Source organism: Balaenoptera physalus (assembly GCF_965194825.1).
Source record: "Balaenoptera physalus genome assembly, chromosome: 14".
Taxonomy (NCBI): domain Eukaryota; kingdom Metazoa; phylum Chordata; class Mammalia; order Artiodactyla; family Balaenopteridae; genus Balaenoptera; species Balaenoptera physalus.
In genome coordinates this window covers 30,970,445-30,977,120 of record NC_138893.1, presented here as the reverse complement: position 1 = coordinate 30,977,120, position 6,676 = coordinate 30,970,445, and the positions used below count along the sequence as shown (strand labels likewise).

Here is a 6,676-nt window from a genome sequence, read left to right as displayed (position 1 = left end):
ATTGTCTGTTCTGTATTTGTGTATTTGGTGTAACAAATAGACAATAGAATAGTATTGTCTATTCTATTGTGTATTTGGTGTAACTGACAGATGCAAAATGCAGTCACCACCCCCCAACCCCCGCCCGGGAAACAGACACTGTGGATGTCCCCAGAGACCCAGCCGACATCATGTAGCCACCTAGTCAGAAGAGACTCCTCTCAACACTGTCACCTCAGGAAGGAAGCTTTGGGGTTGTCCCCCAAGGTCCCAAGGACATGCCTGTGGAACAGTAAGGACAGCGAGCTGGCAACACCCCGATTTTGTTCCCCGAGTTTGGGCAAGAATGATCCCCAGAGATGCTCACGGGTCACTGCTTGCGTTTCCTCCCATGCATCCCCCGCCTGGTGCCCAACATCAGAAGGATGACTCAGCTGCAGGAGGCTGCGGCCTGCAGGACACAGGTCTCAGGAGGGGCCCTGAGTAAGCACGCCTGCAAGGGGCCCGCTTCCTTAACATCCTGGTGCTTGACGGAGATCAGCCCTATTTTTCTCATCTTCTTTGTCAAGATACTGCCCTTTCATACCTACTTCCAACTGAGAGTTTTATTAGTAACCCAAAATATTATCTGTGATGATCTGTAGGCCTTTGACAAGAGTGGGAAAAAATAACCTCATTAAGTCCCCTTTTTATTAAATGTTTAAATGGGATCCACTTAGAAGGATTTCAAGTTATGCACTGTTGAATCAGAAGATGAATCTTGACAGGCGAGAGGCACTTAAGTCCATTTACAAAGTTTTGTTTACTTGCTGTTGAGTTGTATACATTTTTAAACAGCCAAGTAAAACCCCAAACCAGTCATTGCCTGAACTCATGTTTGTGAAAATGGGGAAAGAATCTTCCCAATCAGAATGAGGTCATGCTTCTGAGGTTGAGGAAGGTCAGGAGTTTGGGCTGAATAATTTTACAAAGTTTATTGGAGATAGAAGATTTAACAATGTAAGCAAATGCTAGTTTAGTGATATCATTAGATGGCACCAATTAAGATGTTTGCCTGACTTCAGCTGACTTGCCCCTTGCTCTGAATTCTGTTAGGTGGTCAGGGGACTTTCTCCACCTGATGCCTCACCCGGGCACAGACAGTGGTTGATTGCCCCCAGCAGGCTGGTTGTCCTGGAGGACTGACCTCCAGAGGAGAGGCAGGTCTGGGGCACAGTTCAGGGCCCTGCCCTGGCTGGGAAGTGGCCAGGCCAGTGGTGGTTTGAGATAGTTCCCTGAGCCCAGGCCACATCAGTTGGAGACAGGAGTCAGGGGACAGAAAGAAGGCTTTCTCTCTTCCCCAGCTAGCTCCTATGGGGTGATCAGCAGCTTGAAGAGTTGGAAAGGGGCAGTTGGGATATTAAATAAAGTGAAATTTGGGGACAGTTTGATCTAGTCACCTATGATCTTAGCGAAACAATGAGAGAAATTCCTCAAACCAAATATTTGGGGCATGTGTATAGAGTCGACCTCACTAGCTCCCCAGCACCTACCTTCCTTCCTTTCTTTCTTTCTTTTTCTTTCTTTCTTTCTTTCTTTCTTTCTTTCTTTCTTTCTTTCTTTCTTTCTTTCTTTCTTTCTTTCTTTCTTTCTTTCTTTCTTTCTTTCTTTCTTTTTCTTTCTTTCTCTCTTTCTTTCTTTCTTTCTTTCTTTCTTTCTCCCTCCCTCCCTCTCTCTCTCTTTCTTTCTTTCTTTCCTTTCTTTCTTTCTTTCATCTTTCTTTCTCTCTTTCTTTCTTTCTTTCCTTCTTTCTTCCCCCTTCTTTCCTTCTGTCCTTCCTTTCCCCCTCTTCCTTCCTTCCCCCTCTTCCTTTCTTCCTTTCTTTCTTTCTTTCTTTTTATTTCTTTCTTTCACCCAAACTTGAGGCTTGCAAGATCTTAGTTCCCCAACAAGGGATTGAACCCGAACCCCTGCAGTGAAAGCACTGAGTCCTAACCACTGGACCGCCAGGGAATTCCCTCTGTAGCACCTTCTTAGTAGAGCCAAGCTCATCATCAAAGTCTTCAAGGCTCTCATGTCCATTCTGAGCTTTGCTCCTGCTTCCTGCACCGTCCTCAGGGCCTGTCCTTGGCTCAGAGTGCCTCCTTTGCCTGGAATATTTTGGAAGTGTTATCTCCCAAACTACATAAGTTGACAGGCCAGCTTAGATGTGACTTCTTCCAGGAAACCTACTATGATTGCTCTATGAAGAGATTTTATCCTTCTCTTTTGAACTTCCATGATCAATCATTGCTCGCTCGCTCTCTCTCTTTCTCTTTCTCTGAAAGTCAGATTTAAGTGGGTTCTTGCTATTTTTATTTTTAGATCACTCCATCACAGTTTATTTCTATATAGGTTATATGTTCTCTACTATAATTATAGATTAACATGCTATTTAAATCATTTCAGTAGCTTTGTAGTTAGACCTGTGTTGAAATCCTGGCTTCACCAGTTAGTGGCTGGACTTTGGGTATACTTTTACTTTATGTCTCAGTTTCTTTTTCTGTGAAATGGAGTGTTATGGACTGAATATTTGAATATCCCTCCAAACTCATATGTTGAAGCCTCTACCACTAATGTGATGCTATTAGGAAGTGGGACCTTTAGGAAGTAATTAAATTTAGATGAGGTTGTCAGTATGGGGGCTCCCATGATAGGATTAGTGCCCTTATAAGAAGAGACAGGAGAGCTAGCTAGCTCACTCTCTCTCTCCCATGTGAAGACACAGTAAGAAGACAACCGTCCGCAAGCCAGGCAGCAGGCCCTCACCAGGAACCAAATCAGCTGGGTTGTTTTTGTTTTTTTTTTTTTTAGTTTATTATTTTTGGCTGTGTTGGGTCTTCGTTTCTGTGCGAGGGCTTTCTCCAGCTGCGGCAAGTGGGGGCCACTCTTCATCGCGGTGCGCGGGCCTCTCACTATCGCGGCCTCTCCCGTTGCAGAGCACAGGCTCCAGACGCGCAGGCTCAGTAGTTGTGGCTCACGGGCCCAGTTGCTCCGCGGCATGTGGGATCTTCCTAAACCAGGGCTCGAACCCGTGTTCCCTGCATTGGCAAGCAGATTCTCAACCACTGCGCCACCAGGGAAGCCCTCAGCTGGTATTTTTATCTTGGACTCTCCAGCCTCCAGGACTGTGAGAACAAATTTCTATTGTTTAAGCCATGAAGTCTGTGGTATTTTGTTACAGTAGCCAGAGCTGACTAATACAGGGGGATAATAAGAGTACTGACTTCCTAGGGATTCTATGAGGCCAAATGATATAAGTATGCTTGTGAAGACTTAGAAGTCAGAAGGGCATGTTGTAGATGCCCAATGAATTCTGGTCATCACTGGCAGGTTGTGATCTCCTTAAAGCACAGACCACCGCTTATTAACTGGGCTTCCACACCATAATGCAATGCCTATCAATGTGCCTTGCTCTTAGCAGACATTCAGTGACAGTTTGCTACATCAAAGAGTGAGTTATCAATTAATAATGAAACAATGCCCTCAACTGCTCTTCCACACAGCAAGTATGTCTACTACCCAGAAATTCCATGGCTGATCCTAAACTCTGTACTCTAGCTGCAAGCACATCTGGTTCCTGATACTCAAAAAGAAAAGCTCTCAGTGGGGCTTCTCCTCCACCTTTTCCCTGGGAAGTACTTGGACACTGGCCCAAGGTCATTCTAAGAATTTGGAAAAGATCAGGAAAGAGGAAGGAAATGCATATTGAATGATTTTCTACTCTTTTTTGAGCACTGTATATGTCAGTTTCTTTCACATTTGTTATTCATTTCAATCTTTAAAACAGTGTTATTATTCCCGTTTTTCAGATAAAGAAACTAGAGTGTCAGAAAGCTAAGCAACTTATTTAAGGTCACACAGATAGGAAGTGGCAGAGTAGCATTTGATAAACATCGAGGTGACTCCCAAAACCTTACTCTACCTTCAGTGTGGGGCTCCTTGTCAGTGATTGGGTCAGCATTGGCCGCCTGACTAGCTAACCCACAGTTCAGAGCAGAGGTGGTCCAGGCAGAGGTTGAAAGAGGACAAAGCTTGTACCAGGAATGAGGGTCAAGAGTTTTTTAAACCAGCAGGCAGCAAGCTTGGTGAGTGGTGGGGATCCAGCAGAAACAGGGAAACAGTAACGGGAGGAGGTGCGGTCAGTACCGCGGACAGCTCCCCAGCGCTTCCTACAGCGGGACTGTGGGGGGATCCTGGCCAGCTCCATCCCCTCCAATAACTGTCCTGAGTAGGTTCCAATTAAAGAGACTAGTGGAAACCCAGCTCCAGGCTTCCTGGTGGAGTGAATCAATCAAGTATCACTGAAGACTGGTGATGTCTGTACTTCAGAGCTGATGGTGGGTGAAGGGCTTGGCTGGGCTACTTGGAAGCCGGCAGGCTGGTGGAGATTTTCACACACAGACCCCTGCACTCTCCCGCACTGGCTTCCATTTCCTCCAGGGCCCAGACCACTCTTGGTCCAGGCAGGGGTCCCAACCAAAAGCCACTTAGCCAAGATCTTGTCACATAGAGTGTCAGGAGCTCCTGGGAAGTGTCAAACTTTGATTGAAAAGGTGGGATGAGTAACAAAAGAACCTTTAAATTCCCAGACTGAAAAGTGGCATCTGGCTACAGTTCCTTAAACAGCATTCCCAAACCTCTCCCTTAAAAAACCCACGAAATTTAGACGAAGACAACCAGTCACAATAGCATTGAAAACTAAGATGGATGATATGTGAGCTGAGGCTAAAATCCAAGGCAGATGGAACTCAGATGGCAAAGCCCAGCCAGGATTTGCCTAATGGAAAAGCAAACTGCTGACAGTTGCCACACCTCACACCCCCCGCCATACACAAACCACACATACACACACATCACACACACACCCCTGCATCAGACACACCCCTACACTCTACACACAAACCATACACACACATTACACATACACCTCCCTTACACGCTCCACACATCACACGCAGCACACATACCACAAACAAAGCGAGGAGGGGACTTTAGAGACTACATTTAGGTCATGGCCTCACTTACGATTATTACAGAGCCAGTTAGTTCAAGTTAAAATCTTTAGCTAGCAAGCTAATTTACTACTCAGTGTTTAGCCAGAGCTCCAGCTGGAAGCGATGTCATCTGCCCCATAATTTCTCTTGTTATCTGAGTTGTGCATTGACAGGTGCTTGGAGTGTGCATATTAAAGTTGGCTGGAATGAATTCCTGAGGCCAAGCATTTCCAGACAGACTTAAATAACTGCGACTACCGGATGTGGGGGTTTTTCCACTGCATCAACCAGCTCTTTGAGCTCCCTGAAGGAAGAGATTGGGGAAGACATTCCTTGCAGATATTTACATAGAAAAAAAATCAAGGTGCACGATATGCCCCCGACAGGGTCCCCTTGGAAAAGCCAGGACACCCTGGAGCTGCCCTTCCCGGGACCCAGATGTGATGCCGTGAGAGTGGTCATTTGCAACAGAGGCCATCCTTACCTCCTTCTCAGGTAGCACATCACAAACTGTAATAAACTAACACAACATTGTTAATCAACTCTACTCCCATAAAAAATTAAAACATTTTAAAAGAAATTGTAATGTAAATTCTAGTGTTTTCAAATGGCTTCAGAGATGACTCATAGGCTGCCGATGTGGGAGGGCTACCCTTAGGAAAGAAGGAGAGAGAATGGAGGAGGGTAGCAGGAGGCTGGGGGCCTGGAAGTGTGTTAAAGCTGCCTTCCCTGCTCCTCAACTGTCGGCTGATCCATAGGAGCTGTGGCCTCCAATGACCTCTCATAACAGCAAAAGCAGCATGTGGTGTTTGGGTGTTTGGGTGGCAGCCAGGCTTTTTGCATCATGGCACATCCATCATGTCAGTAACTAGTACTTACTGGGGAGTAATTAGTAAACTGTGTTCTGAACAAATGAAGGGTGCAGAGAGGTGTGGGAGCTCTCAAATATTTGGCAGTCTGGATAAATTTATTAAAAATGGCTTATCTCGACCAGAGCCTCCCATCAAGCCTCTTAGATAGCCTCAACCACCAGAGGGCAGACAGCAGAAGCAAGAAAAACTACAATCCTGCAGCCTGTGGACCAAAAACCACAGTTACAGAAAGATAGAGAAGATGAAAAGGCAGAGGGCTATGTACCAGATGAAGGAACAAGAAAAAACCCCAGAAAAACAACTAAATGAAGTGGAGATAGGCAACCTTCCAGAAAAAGAATTCAGAATAATAATAGTGAAGATGATCCAGGACCTCAGAATAAGAATGGAGGCAAAGATTGAGAAGATGCAAGAAATGATTAACAAAGACCTAGAAGAATTAAAGAACAAACAAACAGAGATGACCAATACAATAACTGAAATGAAAACTACACTAGAAGGAATCAATAGCAGAATAACTGAGGCAGAAGAACGGATAAGTGACCTGGAAGACAGAATGGTGGAATTCACTGCTGAGGAACAGAATAAAGAAAAAAGAATGAAAAGAAATGAAGACAGCCTAAGAGACCTCTGGGACAACATTAAACACAACAACATTCGCATTATAGGGGTCCCAGAAGGAGAAGAGAGAGAGAAAGGACCAGAGAAAATATTTGAAGAGATTATAGTCGAAAACTTCCCTAACATGGGAAAGGAAATAGCCACCCAAGTCCAGGAAGCGCAGAGAGTCCCATACAGAATAAACCCAAG

General features: G+C 45.1%; 1 long non-coding RNA gene across 1 annotated transcript; it reads left to right on the top strand.

Moving 5' to 3' along the window:
• The first annotated feature begins 3,077 nt into the window (after positions 1–3,077).
• On the top strand, positions 3,078–5,586 carry LOC309642451. The gene is made up of 2 exons (XR_014253217.1): positions 3,078–4,085; positions 5,168–5,586. It is a non-coding gene; the product is annotated as an uncharacterized lncRNA (long non-coding RNA).
• The last annotated feature ends 1,090 nt before the right edge of the window (positions 5,587–6,676 follow it).